A 26,179-nucleotide genomic window follows, 5' to 3' on the forward strand; every position below is an offset into this window, starting at 1 on the left:
CAGTTTAACGCCTCTCCATCTACTGCTCGTCTCCTTGGGGAAATGGACCCTTCCCGCCTGTTCGCCTCCTTCACTCTCCATTTGGCACTCTGGCCTCCACAGGTACACTCACATTCAAGAAACGAGCTTTGGAGTTTGACACTGCCGACATTCCTCACTTCACATCTCTTGGAGCAAGTTCCATCAGGCCAAGTGGTTTCAAGAACTCTTCGGCAAATTCGGTAGATTCCTGAAGGCTATCCCCTCTTTGTTCCTGCTTGAGAGCAGCATGAGGATTAATTTCACCATCATATAATAGCCAGTGACTTTGCTTCTGATAAGCTTGATCAGACAAACCTTTTGTTCTGTATTTTACACCTAGTAACAGAGTGTTGTGGATGTTTCTGAAGATTATCCAAGGAGGATAGAATATAGAATTGCCCTTGATTCAGCTGTCCTTGGATAGATTGTGCAATGAAATCAGTTTGCATCAATCCTGAAGGGACAACAAAGACATAGTCAACAAAGTGGTGTAAGTTTTAACTTACATGTTAAAGAGCAAGGCTGAGGTTATTCTATATTTTTCTCACTGTCAACAAATCCCTTGGAAAGACCAAAACAACGATGAATTTTATTCTATTAATGAGTATTGTCTGTGTTGTCTGATATATCCCTCTGTGTCCAAAAACTATTAAAAACACGGTAAAGAACCACACTGTTGCACTGGGTGACATGTTCTCTCATCACCTTGAACATGGGCACTGTAGTTCTTTTTTTAACCTACATACACAGTCCAGCTGCCACAACTAAATAGTACACCAAATGTATATTAATGTGCAGGTGAAAATAGTCTCCCACAAATGCAATATTCACTCCTGTTTGAATAATGTTTGCTAAAAACTGGAGTGTCTTGCTGTTTCCAGATAGCACTGAGCTTTTATAAAAGATGAAATTATATATTGACTCCTTTTTTCAGATTTCCATCCTCATTAAAAGTAAATGGGCATCGGGCTGAATGCTCCAGAAAGAAAAATGGAAAGTATTGAGACAGATGTAATGTAATGGGATTTACTCACAATAAGAAAAATAGAGAATAACGCCAGCTTCACCCACAGCCACATTTGAGCAAGTCACAACCCCTGGGTCAATATGGATTTGTGTTTCTTTTTTTTTTTTCAGAACCTTTAAGGTGAAGAAAAAAACACCACGTTGCCCACGGTCTAAAGAGACTGTAGATAAAGTGTGTCAAACTCCATGAAGCTAACGCAGATAAAGTGACAGGATAGCATGCCGTGCTCCGCTATAGTTGACTGATCGTGTTCCTTGCTTCTTGGGCCACGTGAGCTCTTCCACTGACCTATAATTGAAGCCTTGCAGTTTCTCTGTCCTGCACCTTCACTGTTCTGTGTCCATGTCCAGTTTGTCAAATAGTTCTTGTGGCTCCTGCTGAGCATTTACTTTTTTTATCCTGTTAAAAAGTTTGTACCTTGTATAATGTTTCACCAACAGCAGAAACCGTTCTCCTTTAACAAGAACAGCACAGTTAACATCTCATGACACGTTTGTGTTGTCTCTCTTTTTCCATCGGCCAGCAATGTGTCTCAGCAAACCAAACCCTTTACCAAATTATGTGGTCTACCCTAGAAAACAAAAAAAGGGCCAATGAAAACCGTAAGTGGACAAAAGATCTTCCATGAAAATTAAGGTTAATGTGAGGAGGCATTTCAAGACAACACACTCTAAGTCTGGCACAACATTTCCAGTGTGCCCTCAAGCTTATAATTGGATTACAGGTTTCTTTTCTATATTTATAATAATATGTCCCATTTCTTGCCAAGAATGCATCACCGCTTGTGTGGTAACAGCATTAAATGTAGCACTGCACAAGAGTTTGAGCTGGCTATTGTTGCCTTTTTGTGCATGCAGCAGGTTGGCGCAAAAAGCGGGCGTCCAACACGTACTTCCACTTTGACACTATCAGCGTGATTATGCAGCTCCATCAGCAAAATCAGTCACTGTGGTCCAAGCAAATGAAATACCATCGCAGAGGATTCACAATCAAACCTCAAACAGTGAAAAGAATGTAGAAAACATTTATGACATTTCTTTATGGTAATCTTTGGAAGCAGTTTCTTCTTCTCGTGTAGCTGAGACAGCTGATCAGTCATGCGAGTTGAATGTTCACTTATTCGGTGTTAAAAGGTGATTCCATCTCCCATTAAGCATTTTTTGAAGACGGCAAACATGTCAAGCAAGCGTAGAAGGTTTTTTTTTTGTGAAATTGAGGAAGTTTTTTCAAATGTTGCCGTTTCCATCAACCTCTTCTATTGCGGTACTTCAAAATGGGTGAACATTAAAGAACATGTAACTTTATTACATTAAAGTGCACAAGAATAGTGTAAACTTTAGAAATCCTGTTCTACGTGACCAACATTGGAGAGTTTCTCCTTCAGTGAATAACTACAGTGTTTATAGTTTTGTTAAAGCATTCAGTGGTGAAGCTCTTCTTCATGAGTTTGATGATGATCATAACCGTGACCTGACATGGAAACCAAACCACTCATACGGGTACTTTGCAACTTTTCTGGGGATAGAAAACCAAAGATCTTATACATGTCAGTGCAATTTGACAAGTGTTTGTATTACAACTTTGACAAGTTGTAAACAAACCTTTGCTTTATAGACCTGTAGAGTAATTATTTTGCAGCCTTGCCCAAACCAAATACCATTCCATACCATATGAAGCAACCACTGAGTTGGGTCAGTCAGCGTGCTTTGGCTGTCAGTCACAGTCTGTCAATCCACACAGGAGTCTGATTCTTTACAAGGTGAGAAATATGCCGTTTATCCTAGCTTGACTGCAAACAGCTGCCCCCTTCTTTCCCTCGCCCCAGACTAATCTAGTGGGAATAGAATAGCCTGTACTTTACTAACATTTTAGGCTACTTCACGTTTTCATGAATGCCAAAAAGGCATTTTTCTAATTTTCATGTCCTGTCCTGATGCACCAAATTATATGCTATTCTTGATGCATTCTTGGTTTTCATCGCAGCTTCAATCTGACTAAGCAAGACTAGTGCAGGTGACTGTATCTGGACTTAATCCAAGAGGTTAATTGGTGTTGAAATGCAGGAAATTTGTTTTAAATGACTTTTTATTTTCAGTTATGTATCTTTCCAACTTCAGCTTCCCCAGCTGAAAACACAATCAAGCGCCTATGACGTATGTTCTTTCAAATAGTTGCCTCCTCACGTTGTACATTATGTATAGTATGTATAGTATGTATGTATGACTTTATGTACATTTATAAATCTTTATCTTAATACATCAACACATATAGCTGGATAATATAAAGGGAGGAGTTATGGAATTGGAGGATAGAATTTTTTGATCGTAAGGCAAAAGCTCTTTATCAGTGACTGATTTCATTCTTGTGTGTATTTAATTAAAAGGGTTGTTACTACATTCACCTTGCATCAGCCGGTCTACACTACATGTAAATACACGTCATTTCAGTCTTATACATGAGTTCTGCTCCATGGAGTGCAAGAAATGACACCCAGAAATAGTTACAAACATTAGCCATTAATGCGGTTCCTTTTATAAAGCAAAATCTATTTTTTAATGTTGTCTCTCAGTGTATTTGTACTTTGCCCTTTACATAGATGACATGAAATTATTTATTCTTTCCTTTTGTTTGGAGTGTGTTTGCCAGGCCTCTGATGTAAACTGTACTGCAGCAGAAAACCAAACCCAGTGAAGTGAAAGTCTTTCATGGGAATATTTGAGCTTCTCTCATCTGGCACAAAAAAGGGTAGTTCAATGTGGGGAGGTGCACAGATGGGTTGCCTGTTTTATTGTGTCAGATGTGCACAAGGGGAGCAAAAGTGCATTAACCTTTGTTGGCCTTGTTGTTAACTCATGGCCATCTGAGTCATGTTCAAGTGTGCTGAGTTGAAATAAAGCTGTCAATACTTCAGACTGACCCCATGTACTACTGAGATTTGAATCATATCCAGTCATAAACTTACTTTCAGTTCTCAAGGCTTCCTCTGCCGTTATTCTCTGGTTGATTTCAGTAAGTGGGCCAGACCATTTTACAGCATCTAATCAATTTAGAATGTCCCATAAATTATATGACGAAATGCAGCAGCACCTGCATATCCCGCTATGGCTAATTAACTAGCATACTACGGGTTAGGAATACAAAAAGCTGCTGCCGTAAACAGGCGTGGCTCTGTATTCAGTATACAACAGATATCTATAGACACTAAGAGCGGCCGTAGTTGTGATCATTTTCCCATTATCACAAGATCACACGTTAATTATCCCAGTATCTGGAGATGATAAAACTGCTGTTTCTTGATAACGGCATCAATTTCTTGTTATCTGGTGAAAACAAAATACCATTTTCTTCTCATAATGGGTTTGTTTTCATGTTAATTGGGGATAATGTCTTTTTGTTTTCTCAAGAGAAGGAGAAAATCATCCTCTTATTACAAGGACATGACTATGTTATCTCGATATTGCCAGATAATTTCACTTGAGGTCACAGGATTTACAGTACAGAGATACAAAGAATAGGAACCGGAACTAATATTTTTTTTGTCTTTGTTGTTAATAAATCACACATTAGATATTTGTTGTAAACCAGAATAGACTTCACATCACAGAGCCCTCAGCCTTCCCCTCGTAAGACAGAACATTAGACCAACAGAACCCCCTGAAACTCTAATACCACCTATCATCCTGGAATGTCGTGCTTAGTCTACCCTCAATAAGCCTACCCTGGAGCCTCAGTGTAAACCTTCTGCACTGAGCACCAATAATATCGCTCAGAGAGAAAGCCCTTATTCCCACAGCATACCCTGGGAAATATGTCCGCGCAGACATCCTGACCATGCCATGGCAGGTTCAGGGCCCCTATCATGGCTTACAGTCTGTTGATTGTGTTCTGCTTCATGGAGTGCATAGACCCTTTGTCCCACACTGTGAATGTTACTGACAAAGAGACAACAACTGCTCTGGCCACACAAACATTTCCATCTTGTTCAGACACTAATATCATGTTGATATTTTGCATAGTATATATCCTGTTTTTGAGTCAGGGGTATAAAACATGGAGCATTTACCTGAATCTATTCATTGTATTCTTGATTTGGTTCAGAAATTATCAGAAAAATCAAGTTTTAATATAATATTATGGATTGGGTGTGTCTTGAGGTTATTGATTGATCTTCCAATATAATATTTGTAATAATTTTACAGTAATTGTTTTGTTAACAACGTACACAGAGACAACTGTAATAAGGATGTGAAGATGGATTAAAGTCTTTTGATTAGAACGTAACCATCATCTGAACATTTTTTTCCTTTAGTTCTGTTTGCATGAGAAAGAATTAAGTTGTGTTGTGTTGTGTTGTGTTGTGTTGTGTTGTGTTGTGTTGTGTTCTTGTTGTATGTACTGGGCTGTTGCTAGCCATTCAAACGCTAAGCTGAGGATGGTAAACACAAAAAGTCTGGACCAAACGTTCAAGTCTAGTTGAAACAGACTGCACATTTAATGCAGCCAAAGTAAAGTCCAATAACCATGTCAGCCTGTGATTTGTGACTAACTGGATGAATAAAAAGTTCTGGCTGATATGGATGAATAAAAAGGATTTTTTGTTTTGTTTTTTTGAGTCAAACATCTTAAAATGTGCTTTGAGAGATCACTGCAATGTACTGCATTATGGTGGTGAAGTGGACCAAATATCTGAAACTCTTCATGTAACAGTACCCTACATAAATCATCATTGTGAATTATCATTTTAATGTGTGAGTTTTTAAATGATATATTTTTCAAATTAGCTTATCATCTGTGGGTGAGGCAGGTCAAAGCAACATGTGCCAAACAACACACTGAGAAAGAGGACCCTCTGAAAGCTAATTAGCCTGGTAGGTAATACGACTGCTTACATTATTTGTCTGGTACTATGAACTATGACCTGCATGTCCTCATTCAGTCCACTGAGACTCAGTTTATCTTTCATGGATTTACATTTAAACTTCTCCATGTCTTTTGATAATCTACACAAGGGAGGAGCAGCTTTTCTTTTGCTTTTATCAGTGATTTAATCTTTTTAAACCATATACAATCAGACTATCCCCCTTTTGAGCTGCGAAGTGGTATAATGAAACAAGATGGGTCAAGGCTAACTGGGTTGCATGCTAACTTAAGTAGATTTCTGTAACAAAATGCATCAGAACTGTTACTTCTTCACATTTTGTTGACAAGGTTAATTCTTCTATCTTCTCCAAAAACAGGGATATATTCATCTCATACTGTATCTAACTTCAGTGAATCATAATTTATCGAGGACAGAATTAATCTGCAGATGCTGAGATGTTGAAGCTGACATGAAACTTTCCTGTGGATGTCAGTGTTTGAGTCATGAGTCATAGGCCAAAATGTGCCCTGTAACAGAGAGGTAAGCCTTGTTTTTAGCCTAGATGATTTCAGGAAATGCTTTTTGCCACGTTCTCCCCAGCAGAAAACAGGAGTCCAAACTGAAGCGATGGTTGATCACTTGTGATCCCCAACCAGTGGGGCTCAAGAGGAGTCAGCAGTATGTAACAATGCTTTAACTGAGACATGACTGAAGCTTGATGAACTACGTTCTCTTGAATGTGAAAGTCTCAGCCTGCCAAGACCCAGTGGCAAACTTGCTGCTGTATATAAAAAGCACTATCAATGTATTCAGCTACCTGTCAATGATTTCATAATTGATGCTGCACCAAGCCCTGCTCTGCTTAGATTTTCCATCGGAACAGCATTGTTTATGGATTTCAGCGTGAGTGAGTTTGCCCCATAGCATGGTGCTTAAACTAAAAATAATCAAATGTAGGCTTATCAAAATGCTATCTGTTCTAACGTATCCCTTGAATTGTTTGGATACTTACTATAGAAAAACATACTTGGATAAGCAGCAAAGTGATGAGCTCTAGGCTATGCTTTATTGTTCATATTTTCAAACCACGTGCTTCACTTTTACGAGCGAGAAGGATTTGAGAATTTGAGGAACAAGCCAAGAGTTTGGCAAATGTAATGGTGTCTAATACAAGGTTGGCTGCAGTTGCTGGAGTGTGAACGGCGCCAAAACAAACAAAGAGTAGAACAGAGATGTTATCATTATCTGATAGAGTTATCTTGGCTCACAGGTTGACATATTCACAAATGGTGGATGTGTCGACCCTGAACAGGTATTTTTCTAATGCCGCCTGTAATACTACTAATAAACTGCCCTTTGCCTTTGGACGAAACCCTTGGTGACAACTGTAGGTGGTAAGACAGTGAGCCAGACATGCTAGCATTTACATCTGAAGTGAAAGTAGACAGAGTGTCACTCTTCTTAAAGCCTCACGCACGCCACATCAACATGTAGAGAAATGCAAAGCTTGTCAGGCCTGCTCATGCCTGGTTACTGTGACTAAGCTATGATTGGACAGTTGCTGTTCAGAGGAGGGGTTTAGCCACACAGGATTTTCATTTCTGGTGATTTTAACACACATTTCAATGATCTCACACTAGGTGGTTCTTTGACACTTGTATTCAAAACGTTACTTTAGAACCTAGACTTCATCCAGAATGTCGCCGAGTCCACCCGCCTTCTTACACATACACTTGACCGAGTGATGTCAAAGGGATTAAGCATTGCTGATGGGTGTCATCCTACACTCAGACTTCCCACATAAAGAAGATGTCCAAAGCAGCTTTCTTTCATTTAAGAGAGAACGGCCGTTCCTATCCCAACAAGATGCCAAAACGTAAATTACACTACTGTAATGTCGTCTTCATCAGTCTACCAAAACAATCCACTGACGAATTAAAAGTAATTGCTGCTGCTGCCAGGCTTTTAACATGCACTGGCTATAACTATGCACAAATCTGTGGAATTCTTTTAGTCAAGAGATTCAAGCTCTGGAACATCTGAACAACTGGAAACTTACTTATTCATCATTGCCTTTAACTAACTGTCATGTCCCCTTTGTTTTATTCTTATCTTTAATGTTATTGTTAATAGCATAGCTGCTCATGCTGTTTGCTGCCTCTTTTGTCTGTTTGTCATTTGATGGTTGCTTGTTTTTTTGCTCTTTATTTATTTTCTTGTTTTCACTTTGTTTATAAGAACTTTGAGCTTCAGTCACTGTGAAAGGTGCTGTGTCAATAAAGTTTATTATTATTATTTTTACACACACACACACACACACACACACACACACACACACACACACACACACACACACACACACACACACACACACACACACACACACACACACACACACACACACACACACACACACACACACACACGTATGATCTCCTCCAGGCTCATCTCTGGGGGAAATAGTAAGGGTCCAGAGCTGACATGTGTCTAGCATATGTTCATATCTGACATGAAGGTCCATTGGGTGTTTTGATGATCTGCCAGAATACAGTAAGTCTTCTCTGTCTTTCCAGATGGCATTCATAAGCATTTGTACTTCAGGTGAAGCCTGTAAGGTATCTTGAATTTTTCTTTATCCTATGTAACTGCTATTAAAACAAAAATAAGAAAACACATTAAAGAGAAAAAAAAACAAGGCAACAGACAAATATTCTTCACAATGCAATGACTAGCATGTTAGTTACCTATTTACACATGCAGACATAAAGCGTCGTGTTCCTGGCTAAACACAACACACTGAATACATTAATTTCCATCTTATAGTGTTGGTGTTACAACTCATGCTCCCATATCACTGTAAAAATGGCTCTAAAACACACTCTATGCTACCTGTCTAGCACTTGATTCTGACGGACAAAGTTACAACGAGCATTTAGCAGTTACAGAGAAGAGAATTTCCCTCAGGAACTGGTGGAGAGCAAAGTCAGAGCTAAAATTAATGTTGTGCTTAGATTCGCCCAACTGCCAGAGACACAACTCCTCATTTGTTGGATGTTTGCAGTAATATGTCAGTGTTGTGTTTGTATGTTTGTTTCTAAAAATCAGTTCTTGCACCCCTTAAGTCCATTGTGTGAGTGAATACAACATGACTTGGAGAATGGAGTCTCTCTCACTCTGCCTGTGTTAATTGAGGGGGCTCATACATCTTCTGCATCAAGCTGCTTTGAGTAAACAAGTGTCATGTAGTGTCTTTCCTTCCTGACTAAAGGTGAGCATTGAGGACACAACAGCTGTCACTTTTGCTCTGAAAAGGGAACATTTAGGGAACCTGACCCCGCCATGATCCCTCAGAGCTGCTGCGGCGTTTGAAAGTCAAGCATGACTTTGCACAGCTGTTGACAACTTCAGTTCAGGCCTCTTCGGTCCTCAAGCTGCAGCACAGATGTTCTTTTCTCCCTGTGGCTCGTCTGGTACTGCGCGGATTTACCAGCTACTTCATACACTATTCCACAATGCACCATGAAGGGTAGAGGTGTGGTGCAAACTAGGCATGACTGAGGAGAGGATATTAAAGGAAGGTGATTGGAAGTAAATTGACAACATACTGCACTGCATTTACATTTGAAATACATTTTCTACTCATAGAGAACATTGCTTCTACAGGCTACGTGCTCAAGCACACACGACCTGGCCTCTAAGAATGAGGGGGCTTGTTTTAAAAAGTCCAAGATAAATGTCTTGCTGCCTGTGGGCATGAATCTGTAGAATTCTTCAACACAAAGGTAAATCATACAAGTCTTTCATAACATTTGGTGTTCTCAAGCTGCCGAGAGACGAATCTCACCTCAAGGAAAGGAGCAACATGCAAACACTGGTTCAATCAAGTGCGGAATGTGAGGGGCGTTCCCCTTTGAACCACTGCTCACACTCAGTGACCTCAGCAGTAAACTGTTGTTTTATCAAAATTTTGATCAACAAACTTTTCATTACGCATCATATTGCAGATTGAGATGCTGTGCTGCACGTCCACCAAATATTTCTAAGCCCTTGGAGTCAACTGTTTTCGAAAATAGAGCTTTAAAGACCCTGAAGATGTATCTTGTACCTGAACGCACTACAATCTGCCAAAGTTTGAACAGATTTGGTTATTTCACAAGGGTAGATTTCAGCTTTTCTCACTGGTTCGAGGCTGGGAGGCAACACTTAGGAAGAGATGATGGCACATACATACATGCACCAATCAGGATTTGAAGAAGGATCTGATGACCGTTGGTGGGTTGTTACTGACTACGTCAAGTTTTCAGGGGCTTTAAAAGAGCATTACATGTTTACTTTGGCTTTTTGCATGTGGAAGAGACTGAAAGAGAGAAATTAACCACGGTGAAGGTTTATTAATTTATGTAACCCTGTCTGTTAAATCACTGCATGTCCAAAGAGGCACTGGGAATTCAAACATTTTGATTTTATGGGAGGCTTTGGACCAACAGGGGCAGTTTACAGTATTTTCCACTTACATATAAAATCTATAAATCTAAAAAAATATTTACATTTCAAAGCCAAAAAGTGTGGGAATATTGATTCAGAGAAAGAGAAAGGAAAACATAAACTAATGACATGCACGCTAATGTGTCTCCTGAGGTCCAGCAGTTATGAAGTTGAACCTTTTCTCTCTTTATGTGCATGTTTTATCTCTTTCTCAATTGATTTATTGTCTATAAATAAAACAAGTTAACTCATGCATGTGTCAAAACCTCAACACTACGATGTACCAAAACAAGCAGTTTACCCGACACAGGAAAACACTGAGTGAAGATAAAATACAAATGAAGTAAGCGCGTCATTAAAAGCTCTGAGAGCAAGTAAGAGCTCAAAGTGAAAGAAGTTTATTAGATAGAGTAAAAAAGGTTAAATGTTTGTACTTGTATAAATCAGGCCGTTTTGGATGATGATTACATTCTCATTTACCTGAATAGGCTTGTCTGTCAGATCCTTATTCAATGATATGCCCACAGGGAATTGAGAAATATAGTGTATCAGTGCATGTTGTCACACCACACCTACTGCGAATGCATGTAATTATGTCTGAAGATTCCTAAAAGAATTTAAGAGCGTGAATTAAGGATTTGCTGGCTTTTGGGTTTGATTAATGCCTCCCTCCAACAACTCTATTTCCAGATGACAGCATCTTGTTTTGTGACACCTCACAGCTTTTGTTCCATTTCATTCCAGCGGGATTATTCACAATTTTGAAGAAATGTCACTGCAATTTTCATTAGACTGTGGTTAAGTCTCTTAAAAGATTTCACAATTTTGTGGAAGAACATTAACAGCTATTATGGGAGAGAATGGCTCTTTCCTAATATTGCCTGGATTAGGAGTCAAAAGTGGTGAGAAGGTTGCAGGCCAGAGGTTTTTGCTGTGAGTGACAGTGATGGAACATACAGGTTATGTGGTTTTGAGCAAATCCAACTTGGGAGCAGTATATAATACTTGTACTGTTCTTTCACCTACTGGGTTTATTTTTCACTTTCAGCGCCTTTGAGGATTTGGGATGTGTGTACTTCAACCTCATGTTTCTGGTAAATTTCATAGCTGAAACCTCATTCTGCAATATGAATTAAAACTTTTACTTCTGCGAAACACAGGAAAACAGGCTGTACAAATCCAATTTCAAAAAGGTTGTGACACTGTGTAGAATGTAGATAAAAACAGAATACAAGTATTTGCAAATGAAGTGTTTACCCACAACAGTTTTATGAAGTGTTCCTGAGTTCATTTATTAATATCCTTTATCCAATCATGCGTTCACAAAGTGGTGAACCTCTCTCTGTCCTTGCTTGTGAATGACTGAGTCTTTCCAGGATGTCCCTTTCATACCCAATCATGATACTGTCACCTGTTACCAATGAACCTGTTTACCTGTGGAATGTTCCAAACAGGTGTTTTTGGAACATTCCATGTATTTCCAGGTCTTTAGCTGCTCCTGTCCCAACATGTTTGAAATGTGCTGCTGCTGCAGCATATTCAGAATAAGCAGATATAACAAAAATCAATGAAGCTGATGAGGTAAAATGTTAAATATATTGTCTTTGAACCGTTTTGTTATGTCAAAAAGAACAGAGTCATCATGTTCAGTTTTTTTTTTTATCAACAGGATTTTTTTGTCAGAATTTATGCTTGCAACCTTGAACAAGCCTCAAAGACACATTTTACTGTCAGGTAGATGAAGTTATTAGGTCTATCAATACACAGCACAGTAAATCTCTTAACACTTCTTGACGGCAAAATTATTGACAGATTTGTACTTTTCAAAATAGCTCTGTGATAAAAAAAAAAAGTACAAAACCATAAAACATTTTTGTCACAGCCTTCTCTTCCCAGACAACATTCAGGCACAGTAAGTTATCCAACCCTGTAAGGAAATGTACACTTTGCATTGCAAAATGGTGGGTGCAAAAGTTCACACTGGAAACAGAAGCTTGATGCTTGATGAAAAAAAAAAAAAAAAAAGGAAAAACAGAAAAAGCTTGAACGTGGACCTTGAGTGAAGGTTTTTTTCCACAGAATGTGCCCTTCAGGACCATGAACTCTTTGTAACTTTATAACACGCAACAAATATTCATGTAGAGAGAAAATCGATCAATCAATCATTCATTTAACTTTGCTCTGGGTGAAATGACGTGTCAAGCCTTCCCTGTGTGCAATGCCTGAAGTCAAGGCTCACATTTAAGTGCCAGAGTGAGTGCTTTGCTTTAATGGATGTGTGAAAACCATTGAAAAATGAATCTGTGGTCACAGTAAGCACTCACAGAGAAGGAAGAAGTAAGTCTCCTTCTTCTCGTGTTTTTCTGGGAGTATCAGTGCCCTCTGCATCTGCAATAGTACTGATGATCTCTTTAGTGTTTTATACCACTTACTCCTATTCACAGTCACTGGGAGCAGCAAATAAGAACAGCAAAAGAAGAAGACAGACAGTGTCTGGAAACCTGTGAACAGTACAAATTGTATTTGTTTTTGTTCCAGGCCACTACCAGCAGAGTCATCTGGCATGACTTCACACAAGAAACAACCTGGAGGCCAAGCAGGAGTGAGATGATGTGTCTCGCAAGGGGCAGTGAAAGGTGCAGTCGCTTCCTGGAGATACTCTAAGCTCAACGTCTAATTAAATCCAGAAAAGAAACATGCCTGCCTGTCTTATCTTTACACGCTCTTCTAATTTTCTCTCTGCTTTTAACTCAAATACTATCCTACAAAAAGTGTGTGTGTGCGTGCGTGTGTGTGTGTGTGTGTGTGTGTGTGTGTGTGGTTATTCTCCATGACACCTAAGATCTTTAACAGCCACTGTCAGGGGGCACATGACAGCTTCGCTTTCTTTTGGTTTCTGTTTCAGATTTACTATCATACAGTGATTTACTGCAGTACTGAGTGTGATGCACATGTGTTTCTGGGAAGTATATGGATGGCCTCACCATTTCCTTAGGATTTTAGTCTATTTCTTCCTATGGCACACAGTAGATGTAAGAAATAAGATCTGATATTAAGTATTTTTCCTTAACTGAAATGTTATATGCATGATGTGGTTAGGGCATATAAACCCAAATGACCCTTTACAATCCCATCGGATCAGTTGCAGCCTCCACTTACTAAACACATTTTAGACCATTTTATACCTTTTAAGTAACTAATCAAGCATTCATGGCCCAACAGCAAAGCGACAGATGCAAAATTTCATCCTTTCCACTGATCATCTGCAAAAGATTTAACACAATTACAGTAACGGCCAGTTGTGTCCACTATGGAAGTGTAGAATTACAAATTGCATAATGGGAAGTTTGAATGAGGAACAGCTGAGTAGCGTAACAATAGTTTGTTTAACTGATTGGTAAAGTCAATATGAGTTGAGCCAGGCAAGAGGAGTAGGAGTGAGGTCAGGAGGAACAATCAGCCAAAATCATAAACTGGCAACTAGAACTAAGAGTGCAGACAAAGTACCACAACAGTTAACAGACAATCTGGCTGAGACTGGGGTGAACAGCCAGGGTTTATATACTGCAGGAGCTGATTGTCTGATGAAACTCAGGTGTGCAGGTGGGCTGGCAGGTAACCACGCCCAGCGCAGCTCAAACACAGCCAAAGACACAAAGAGAGAGACACGATACGCAAAGGAGGGGAAGCATAGCAAACACGGGGAAACTAGGAGTGGCACTGCCAAATCCTGACGTCAAATGCATTGCTTCTGGCAATAATATAATAACATATTACCAAAAATATAGTCTGCATGCATGTAAAATTAATAAGATGTTCATTGTTGAGGTTCCAAAGAGAAGTGAAGCTCTTTGGAAGTCACTCTTTCTCTCATCTGCTTTACTTCATAGTAAGGGCACGGTTCAAACAGTCAAAAGAAAAGAAAAAAAAAAGTGTACTATGTCTTTTTGTACACATTGTTCCTTGACCTCTTTATAAAAAGTCACAAGTTCAAGGAGAGAGGTGAAGGATAATTCAGAAGAACTTAGGAAAAGACTGTGCACCTATGCAATGGTGGATGTTCAATATGTTCAATATGTTCCAAAAGACAGACTGGTTACTAAAAGCACATGTTACAGAGTTTGGCTCATGTGTTCCCACCTGACCACAATATTACTTAAAAGAATTTAGGTATGGATATGGGGAGTATGCATGCTGAGGGGGCTGCAGCTCCCTCTAAAACCAGGCCTTATAAACCCATCAGTTGATAAGAATAAAAGGCGTGATGCAGGCAGACAGCAGAGAGAGAGAGAGAGAGAGAGAGAGAGAGAGAGAGAGAGAGAGAGAGAGAGAGAGAGAGAGAATTTGAACAGAAGTGTTGATGTCTCTTCATCTCCACATGCAACATTGGCATCTGCCACTACTCATCATTCGCCAGTTTAAACCACGTTAAAGGAAGCCTCCATCTCGCTTCAAGCTTGCCTTTTCTTGAAACAGAGACTGCTGTGATTGATTTGCTAATCATGATCTGATTATGAGTCTGTGTTTATGATAGCTTAAGACCCAACTCAGCAAACACCTTGAAATGTCGACCTCATGGTGCTTTGCAGCTGATACAAGCTGTGGAAGTGGAATGTGGCGTGTTAATCGTTTGTTTTAAACATTGCTGCAGCAAGGAATTGTGGGAAGGCATTATCTCCATTCTTTACGTGACGGATGGTCCAGTGTAGGACCTTTCCTCAGCACTTCGAACAGCTCTTATCATGGCTGCCGCTTCGATACTTGCAGGTCATTTCTCTCAGTTACGAACTTTCGGAAGCAAGTAGGACTATTTGGCTGCAACCTAACTGTCATGAGCTGAGCTTCCCCACCTTCCTGCCCTCATTTTCCTTCATCTGCTCACCTGTTCTCACTTTCCCTCATCGGCCCTGCAGCGTATACAGCATATAACGGCTCATTTCAACTCACTCCTTGCCAGACCTTCCATTGTCCATACGCCTTTGTTCTGCCTGTCTCTTAAACGTTTGCTTCTCCTCCACCTGGCTGGTTTTGATTTTTGCCTTTTTGCGACCTTGAGAATCTGCTTGTCTTGTCACGCATTTGGGTTTAAACCTTGTTTATTTACCGAGCCTTTACAGAAAGTCTCAGTTGGAAAGTCCATGAAATTGAATAAATAAAATGAATTCCCACACTTCCCAATTTGATTTCATGGTTTTATTGTCAGGCTTCTCGTATCAGGCTCCTCACCTCTCTCTCCTCATCTCCTTTGAGGAGCAAATGAAGCCCTTCAATGTCGGGTTCCCTATGAGGAGGAAAGAGTAAATGGATGCGTAACCTGGAAAGAGAGCAGAACCCTTGTTGGGGAGAGCACTCGGGAAACAGATCAAATACATTTGAGGTGGAGAAAAAGAAAAGCTGTGAAATGTTCTCAGCATGGCTCGGATCGACCATATGTCCTGATTCACCAGCTAACTCAATGATCACAAGGAAGTCATCTTTCATTGTTTTACATGTACAAGAACTGCCAAGCCTCTGCACCTAACACACTCACTTTTATCGCTTCAGTGCATGTTGCCAAAATATCTCAGTCTCAGTCATTGCCTCTGAGTTTGGGGACTGTCCCGGGGTTACACAAAGCAGTGGGAATTCCTCATTTTCCATTTTTCCGTCACAGCTCTATTTATGCACAGTTTGAACCCTCTATTCCATTACCAGAGATCTATAATTCAAGTGGCTTCACTGAATAATGTACAAAACATTTTCCTCCAGTAGGGTATTCGAGTTAATTAAGGTCACCAGATTTGCAGTTAAATTCAAACATCAACAGAAATACTTTACGTTTCGCTCCATTACCTCAGCATATATTATTATTATATATTCCAGTCATATAAGCCGGATGTTCTAACACACATATTAATCCACTTATACAGCGATGAAGTTCTGTCTCTGTGTTTGGTTCGGCCTAAATTGAGCAACGCCTCAGTGGAGAGGCGATGTCAGCAGTCGGATGAAGTTAAGCAGGTCGGTGGTCTTAAAATGAGGCCATACTGCAGTTTCAGATACACAGCCTGTCAGATGGGGTCATGATGTGCAGCACGTTTGGGACAAGAAACACAAGTGTGTATATGGTGTGGTGCATGTTTGTTGACACAGGTGTAAGGTCAGGATAAACCAACTATTTTGACCGACAAGATGCCTAGTGACATTCCATTATACCAGCCTCAAAATTAACAACAGTGCACACGCAAACTGACCTCACGTCACTTTCTGTATTTATGTCCTTCAAAGTCACAATCCGTCGATTCAGCTTCCTCTCAGCGGTTCTTAAAAACCAAAATCCTCCAGAGTTATGTGTTTGTTGACCCAGTCAGTCGCTGCTATCGTCACCTGACCTCACTGGCCCTTGAGTTGAGCTTCATCAGTGACTGTCACATTAGCCCAGCCTCCAGGTGATAAGCCTGGTTAAGTCTTTTGACACATGCTGTCAATCACAAAGATGGTCAAAGGCTTCTGTCTTGAGTTTTTTTTTGTTCAGTAATGGGCTGTTATGCGGTACTTAAGTGGGTAAGAAAGGTAGGATGAAAGTAAAGTCAGAGGTTTGAGCAACTTTCAGGGAGTTCCATCTGCATCTTATCACATAAACGAGGAGCAGAAAGACTGCTGAACAGAACAGCATGAAAGTGGAAACACAAGAGTGGTCTGAGGAGACGGCAGCACACTGTGGGCTTCTTTCCACACGTAACAGCCCTAGCTTTAAGCCCTCATTGAATTTTTTGACACAGAGATATGTTTCATAACTGGTCAAAGCACAGCAGTGCACTTGGTAGAATCTGGGCCATTGTTCTACAGTAACTGGCATATATTCAGCATAAACAGACCTGACTTTATCATACACTTTATATATTATAACAGCTTGGACAGAACTGTAGCATGTGAAACACAGGAACAAAACCAAAGTTATTTTAATTCCCTGTAGTTCATGTGCAAAAAAAGAATAAAATACTTTTTTACTTTCTCCGTTTGCCTGTTCTAATTTATGTCCTTGTACTGCTACAAATACCCTGTAGGGATCAATAAACGCTTTTCTTTTCTTACCTTACCTTAAAAACAGAAGTTCATCAACTGTCCTAAAATGTGAGTTCATTGAGCCAAGCTTGTAGAATGAAGATCCAGTTGCGAGTGATGAAACAAAGCATTTCTCTGTGTCAGATAATTCAACGAGAACACTTAAAGTGAAGGTTATGAGTGTTTGCTGGTGGAAAGAACCTCACAGTATGCTGCTGCCTGTTTGGGCCACCCGTGTGTTTCTACTTCCATGGTGTTCTGTTTAGCAGTTATGCTAGTCCTCATTTCCAAGATAAGATGCAAAAAAGGGTGTTTTGGGGCGAAAATATTTCAATTGAAAAGTCAAAATGGAAAAGGTTGCTATGAGTGTAAAATGTCATCTGCTATAGGTTGATTGGATTACATGTGCGTGTTTTAGCATACAATGGTGAGAGGGTGTTTTATAGTTACAGTTTGCCCTAACCTTTGTACACCATCCCACACTGGCTCCTGTGTCTGTCTGAATGGGGTATTACCACAGAAATCAGCAGAATGCAGGGTTATAACATAATGCACAGCAGACTGTATGACAAGTACATGTGCCGTCTTGCACATTATTGATATAAAGCTGTGAGCTGTAATCACATTCTGATGCCATGATTGAGCTCGTCTTAGCTGTCTGATGTCTAAAAACAGGTCTTTGCTCAACTCCAGCAGCCGCTTCAAACACATCTGGTTATCGGCTTATGCCTTACTTTCTCCAATAAATGATAAGGTGCTCATTATGGAACCTGTAACTTCAGGTCATCAAAATCACTCAGCTGACACATAAAATAATATGTTGTCATCTGTTTGCTATAGATCTTAAATCTTATACATCTCTTTCTCATTGATGACATGACTTTTCTCCATCCATCCATCCATTTTCTATACCGCGTATCCCTTTCGGGGTTGCGGGGGGGCTGGAGCCTATCCCAGCTGTCAATGGACGAGAGGCGGGGTACACCCTGAGCCGGTCACTAGTCGATCGCAGGGCAACACACAAGACAAACAACCATTCACACCTAGGGGCAATTTTAGAGTCACCAATTCACCTAATGAGCATGTTTTTGGTCTGTGGGAGGAAGCTGGAGTGCCCGGAGAGAACCCATGCATGGGAAGAACATGCAAACACAGAAAGGCCACGCCCAGGGATCGAACTATCGCACTACCTGCTGCGCCACGGTGCTGCCCATGACTTTTATCTCAAAATTCTAACTTTGTCATCATACTTTTAGGATTTTCTCCCATCAGTCTGGCTCAAACACTCATAAACATAAATTTGCCACTAACAGGAGAAATGAGCATGACTTAACATGTATTAGAGTCACAGAAAGTTTCCATCATGTCTGTTGTCTTCAAATTACAAAAAAGATGGGTCTCAAACAGAGCACTTTGGAAGTCTGCGAAGATGCAAATCGTCTTTATTTAGAAACGTAGTTTAATGGGTTAAATAAACTTCTCACTTCAGATGAACTCCTGCTTATGAGTGTGAATTCTCTGAAAATGAGATCCAGAAAATTTAAGTTGAATACATTTTGAATTATTCTAACTTTTACATTTACATTAAGTTAATAATAAAAGATTCCACTGAACTGCTGTATGATGTTTTACAGTGCTGCTACTGAGATATCCCTGATAACTGGATACTTCTTCCCTTTCATGTTCAGACTCTTAGAAGTAGTTCATTTCCGTGTCTGCCTCAAGGAAAAGAAACTATATGGCAGTGTATACAATGTAAGGTACTTACTGTAAAATGGCTGCTAAAGAGATGCAGCACTGCTCAATGCGCTGTGTAATAATGGCAAATTATACATGATTGCATGTAAGACAGAGCTTGGAGCATTTTAATTTATGTATGCAATCAGTTCATGGATTCTTCTTATGCACTGAAATTTTCTGCAGATTTGTGTTATCACAGTACATACAGTTAAAAAGCAAGGCAAATGATAAGCTTTTAGGGAAACCGAGCACTTGATGTACAGGCTATACATTACACACTATACATTTCAGAGCACTGTCCTCATCTTCATGGTCGTTATGAGTGTGTCGGTGGTAAATGACCGCCACCATGTGGACAATTCTCTTCACAACTATTTGGAGTGACTGGCTTTTTTACATTCACAAATAAAGTGTGACATTGATTATCCTGCGGGATTTTAATATGAGTGTCTGGTCATATATTCAGTCTGCTCAATATTTTACCTCACTACTCAATACATGGAAAATAAATTAAGATATATCCTCTATAAGCATGGGTTTATGCTCCAGAAATCTTCCCCATATGGCAATGAAGTCATTCCACTGCTCATTTCTGCGTATCCTGTAAGCAACTGAAGGAGACTCAGCGAAGCGTGACAGGAATTGATTTTCCTGTATGCATATTTGCATTTCAACAGAACACTTGTGCATGAAAGCCAAAGAGGGCGTTCAGCACAGAAGGTTCCTATGAGTCACCAATGCAATACATCACCCACTTAGCCTCCATCCATTCAACACACTGCGTGCTTGCAGGGTGACAATTTTTACTCAGCTCCAAGTTAAAGATGGGCTTTTACATGCCTGTGAATGTAAAATATGTCAAGGGTTAAAGCTTGCTGCATGTGTGATTACATACAATTCTGCTAAATTAGCTCTTCCTGCACACAACAGAACAGAAAATGGATATTTATCATAAAACACCATCATTAGTCTCATATATTATAATGCACATTCCTTTAACAATATGTGTTTTTCTCATTTGTGATCAAACCAAGACAAAAGATACATTTCACTTTGCATCTTCTTGGCTCTTTGGCCCTGAATCCTTAACTACCAATAGCACTTGCCATTAGTTTCATGCAAAGCCAAGGACATTGATTTGCAATTAATGATGCCAAATGCACATTGACAGGTGCATAAATTATATTTTAGGACAAAGTGGTGTATTATTGTACTGCTGAAAGCTCTGGAGCAGCTCAGCAGGTGTCCTGCCCTCTTCATTTTATCTGTGGAGGGACTAGAGGTGAAGAACGGGCTCTTAAGATGCTATGTTAATTAATGTGCTCTGCCAGTTAAACAAACAATGCAATGATAAATAAATAAGGAGTAAGAATCATTTTTACTAATGCAGAAAACTCGTTCAGAAGAAAATATTTATCAAATGTATTCAAGTTCCCCAAATGATGTCTAAAAGAAATTGAGATGAAGTGTTTTAAACGTGTCCAGCTGACAGTAAAACTGCAGGACATGGAGCATCTTATGTGCGGTCGAAAATCCAGAAGCCCTCAGCTCTGATGACCCGAAAACCAGTAAAGCAAGTGGGAGCAGACGCTGCGTGCCATAAGCGGAGCGGTCCTCCTCGCATATCACGCACGACGTTAGGAGTTCCCTCGCTTGCACCGTGAAAACGCCCCTCTACTCTCCTCCGAGCCCTTCCCCGACCGTGAGCCATCCCCGCCGGCTCGTGCCTGTCTGCGGTCCCAGCCTGCAGGGCGACGTCTCCCGCGGCACAGGAAAGGCGCTCTGGGGCGGTGGCGGCGTCCGTCTTCCAGTTTCCTGCAATCTCAATGATCAGAATCTGGACTGAAGCTTGACACCCGGACCTGACAGGACAGGTATGCGTTTTATTTGTTCGTCTGATAACAGCGTTGGTGACAGCCGAACAGGTGCATGCTGCATTTGCCGGTTGTTGTGAAATGACATTGTGAGGAGGGAGCGGGCAGCATCATCTTACCGGTGACAAGCTTTGCACAAAACCGCTGCTCTGCATGCCCTGCAAAGACACCGCTTTGTGTCATGGACGGACGGAGAGGGTGTTGCCACAGAGCCTTAATCCGACCAATATGGTCGGCAAGCTGTTTTAATGAGCTGCATAGAATCAGGGCATCCTTTATTTCATGCATGTGAAGGCCCAGTAGGCAGAAAGAGTCAGCAGGTGCACCTTTCTTTCTTACAGAATCACATCGCCTGGTCAGCTCCTCTGTACGCATCTGAGACACCGACATCGGTTCAGACTTATTCTTGGACATGGCAGTGTGCGTAAGGATTGTGATATTCTGTAAGTGGAGCTACGGGCTAACAGCTGATGCTCAAGATAATGAGCTAATTGAAGACTGAGTGCATTGTCGCGGGTGTGGCAGAGGGGGCAGGCGTGGGCGCCTCTTGCTGTCGGTGGGTCTCCTAAATGTGTGAATTGCACTGTGGGAAAGTGGATTATTAAACAAGAAATGGCCGAAACTGAAATCAGAAGACTTTGTATAAGAAACTTCACACTTATGACAAAAGATAGAGGGAGTAAAATGGGCTTAATCTGACCAAAAGCAGCCGTAAACCACAATCATAAAACAATGAGACATTTTAGGATGTTCTCCTCTTATTTAGAATTGCCTTCTGAAAATGCATCTTGATCCTGTCATACATATGGGAAAATGTATTCCTAAGATGACAGACAAATTGAATTAAAATGAGAGACTGTGTTGTGCAAAGTATAAACAAAATAAATCAGAGCAGATTTTGACAGTTATATCAGATTCAGCAATCTGCAAGAACCATACAACGATAAAGCAAACTTATGCATTCTGGGGACAGACACAAACAACGCAGTACAAACAAACGAGCAGCAAAGACTGAAATGACAGAGAGTCTACAAATATAATGCAATATAGGAAAAGCTACATTATTGCACCATTCAGCAAGTTTTATTCCAACACCTCCAGACTAGTCAGACTATAAAAGTTAACATTATGCATCCTTCTGTTCACCCTCGTCCTACTCACACAGACTGTCAGTACTTGTGTATCTGGCTCTTTCGTAGCCACAGGCTACAGTTACTCCCAGACTCTGAATTTGTGGGGGCAGAGTCAGGGAGGGGGCAAATTAGACCTCACATCCATCCATCTGTCCATCCATGCCTCTTTCCCTCTGTGCATCCTCCACTCTCATGTTCCTTTCTTTCACCTGCTCCACTTTCAGCCTCCCTGGTGTGCATTACAGTGGTGCAGCTATAAGCAGTGTACTGCTCCTCTGTCACACCCCTTTGCTTGTACACATTAAAGGGCAAAGCCTCTTTGTGTGGATGCATGTTGTGTTTAGCACCTACAGGAAGAAATATTGAATATCTGTTTTCTAGGCTGTTGTCAAGGCAGTTCAAGGAGTTTCACTGCAGGTAATACAGTAATGGAATTACATGCTACATTTCCCACAGAGCAATTTGCTCTTATCTATGACAGGTAAGACGTAACAGACATTCAGGCTAACTCTTCAGTTAAAACAGGGAGGGACTTGCAAGGTTATATGGCCGATGTTCTCGTGGTGTTCACAGGCAGCGACTCCATTACTTCCCGGTCAATGTGTAACCTCTGTGCAATCTGTCACCAGTGCATATGCCATAAGGGTAAAGGTTAGGTCATGCGATGTATATCCTCAGGATGCACTCGTGTGTGTGTGTGTTTCTGTGCACGTAAATTCAACGTGCATGCTTGTTTAAGGTAGCACACTTCGACACAATTCTCCCTCGAGTCCTATTCCAAGTCATCCTGTGATCGATTTGTAATAGCTCATTGAAGCGGGGCCAGTGGTCTGTTCGCAGCCAAATTGGAATTCTCCACAAGATAAACTCACGTCGCTTAGAAGTGAGAGGAGCTTTCAAAGGCATATTAAAGATAACAGCATGTAATAAACTGTCACTTTTTGCATTATCATCACAAATGATGTGTTGTAGGATACAATGCCCAACTCAGCAAGACATCCCATTTTCTGGCGATCTCCCCTCTAACATCATATTAAAGTTATGAGTGGTAACACAGTTTGACAAAGGTATATAGCCATCATTAAACTGCAAACCACAAATCAAATCCAAGCGTAAGACGAGACTGACAGCGTTTCAATTTAAAACTAGAAAAAGTGCATCTTCTGGAGAAAATGAGTGTGATTGCTAAACTTGTTACTTCAGATCATATAAATGTATTAAGCTTGCCTTCGATTGAAAAGGACACTGAAGGCAGTTTGAGACATACTGCAGTTGTGGTGACCTGTTTACTTTGAATGACTCGATGAAATGAAAGAATGCTGAAGCGCTTAAAGCTCAAGAGTAGGTTTGAACATTTCTGACAATCCTCCTTCAGTCTCCCACAGTAAAAAATGATTAAAGATAAATCTGAATATTTCACAGCATAATATACTGGGCAGCTTCTGTGTTTAGCACTTTATGTGGATGTTGTAAATGTTCTCCTGACTGATTTGCATAATGCCAGTAAAGATAGACTCCTATTTTAAGTTATGAGCAGAGAATAGCTTCTTTTTTTATCATTTACCAGCCCTATGTTTGAAGACCTTTTGGCAGAACTTCACATTACACATTAGTGTAGTAAAGGTCATGAGGATGATCTCTCTCATAAAAGAGAATCCAGCCCACTGTTTTCACTTTAACAGCGAAACTGTACATCAGGTATTGCATATTTGATTTTAATAGTCTAACCAGATTTGTGAACAACAAATTGTCCTCCCCAAAGGGTGTACAACTAACATGCTTTAAAAAATAACCTACCCCTCCAGTGTGACACGTATCATAGATCTACATCCTGTTTCATCCACCTTTTGTATTCATGGCAGACCATTTTAGTGCAGACAAGAAGCAGACATCCTACTGTACATGAAGCTGTCGGTCGTCCTCTTCCACCCACCACCACTGTCTCCACCGTGTCACTTCGGCGCACCCACCCTCCACATGAAGTGTCACATTGTGCAGTACAGTGCCAGGTGATTGTTCACCTCTTCTTCTCTCTTACGAGTGTGTATGTGTCAGCTAGCAAAAAAAAATGCCTCCAGTCTGCTCCCTCTCCTTTATTTTCTTTTTCTTTATCTTATTTTGATATGCTTGACAGACGATGTTAGGCTAGGGTTCCCATGGTAACTGCATTTTAAACAGGCACGCCTGATGTCTCTGTGTTAACCATCGTTAGTGGCGACACTCCTCTTTGGTCAGACAGAAAAAGAATTGATCTGCGCTGCAGGCACGGCGTGTGTGCCTGTCGTTTTCCTGTCAGTGCGATGACGAGTGAAGAGGTGGTTTGTTTTTTTTTGTCTATTTGAAGTAAAACGCCATTACAAAATGCATTGAAGGATGCGAGGAATCATGTGTGTGTCCACTATGAGCATGCAGACAATGCTTTTACTGCAGGAGTGGGAGAAAGATGGTTGTCTTCAGCTTAACTGAGCATGACTGTGATGAAGTGGAATATAAAGTGGAGTTGCAGGGCTTTTTTGTTCATGGATAAATTGGACTTGATAGATTTCTTTTTCAAAGTTGTTCATTATCACATGAATTCAAAAATAATTAACAAATGCATCCTAAATTATTGAATGCGTTGTATTCATAACTTCCAATAAGAGATTATTTACTGGAGGTACTTCCCACACTTTCTGTTCTTACTTACAGGCTGCTTAAATACACAGGCAGTAGATGCAATAACTGTAACTGTAAATACAAAGTACTGCAAGAAATATTAACTTTTGCAACTGCAAAAAATATAAAATATTTTTTGAAGCTCATAATGTTCAGTTTCTGTTGAGGCTGTGTCAAAGAGGAGCTGTTTCCACTCTATGGTCAGTTTGAAGCACGTAGTGTCAGATGTTGTATTAAACAGCAGTATTTAACACCCTGTACACACTATAGACGGCTGCATAAAAAGTGTGATGCGTATATGCAGTCTGCCGTGCTCTGTCTCACTGTATATGTGAACGGCTGCAGCATGTTTGTCAGCCAGGACTGTGATTTGTCAGTGAGAGTGCCAACAGTATGTCAACATGTCTCACAATCAGTGTCAACCACACAAGTGATGGTTCTTAAAATAATCAGGGTCTTTTGAGAGAAAAATCTCAATAGGTTGGCAGCCTGGGTGCCAATCACATCACAGGAATTCAAATTGCTTTTGACCTTTAATGTAATATTCCCATGCCTTGTTACATATCCTGACATGACCTCCTTCACTGAATGGGTGTAAGATTACTTTGTGGCGTCAAATGGAAAAGGTTGGCGCTTCCACTCGTGTAAACTGATTAATATTTACGATATTCATCTCATAAATCAAACCATGCATTTTGACAGCTCATTCTGAGATATTTTCAATGCCTGATTTGTTTTAATCAGTGAGGATTAACTTTACAATGACCCCCCCCCCCCGCTCTAATAATTGTGATACGCACATTTGCCACCTTCTTTGACTCCGAGCGATAATGAATCAGACACAGACAAGTTTGCAATCACACAATCAGTCCTTTCATATCAGCTCAAAAAGGGGAAGTTAGTGCTTCAGATGATGAAGTGAAGAAACTTTGCTAACCCCTGTCACTCCCCCTGCTGTACTGCAGACCCTTCCCATGAGAGAGCACTTGTACTGTCGACGCAGGTAGCACCACTGCCCCTGGGCTCGCTTTCTCTTTGGGAGGATGAACTTGCAGCCTCATTGGTTTGTAAGTCGCATCATTTATCTGTGTTGTGGTGTGACAAGATTTGCAGCAGACTTAGCAGTCGTGCTATGCAATCTTCTCCCAAGACTGCTGAGTGCTATCGGTTTGGAGAATGTGTGTATGTGGTTTCCCCTCAACAAGGACATTTCACCACTCCCACCTCCCCAACCCCCACAGTCCTGTACCTGGTTTGCCAGGGTCTGCCTCCGCCCAGCAAGGATTGATGGACTGGCTGTGCATGCCATTAGTAGGGAAGCACTGATTATGAAGCCGAG

General features: G+C 40.6%; 1 protein-coding gene across 7 annotated transcripts in view; it reads left to right on the top strand.

Annotated features, from left to right (window-relative positions):
- The first annotated feature begins 20,777 nt into the window (after positions 1-20,777).
- Positions 20,778-26,179, top strand: part of LOC139334654 (band 4.1-like protein 1) — a 39,564-nt gene continuing 34,162 nt past the window's right edge. For all 7 annotated transcript variants that reach the window (XM_070967682.1, XM_070967680.1, XM_070967684.1 and 4 more), the window contains exon 1: positions 20,778-21,052. The gene's annotated coding sequence lies outside the window, so the exon portion shown is untranslated. The remainder of the gene's footprint in view (positions 21,053-26,179) is intronic.

Source organism: Chaetodon trifascialis, chromosome 8 (assembly GCF_039877785.1).
Source record: "Chaetodon trifascialis isolate fChaTrf1 chromosome 8, fChaTrf1.hap1, whole genome shotgun sequence".
Taxonomy (NCBI): domain Eukaryota; kingdom Metazoa; phylum Chordata; class Actinopteri; order Chaetodontiformes; family Chaetodontidae; genus Chaetodon; species Chaetodon trifascialis.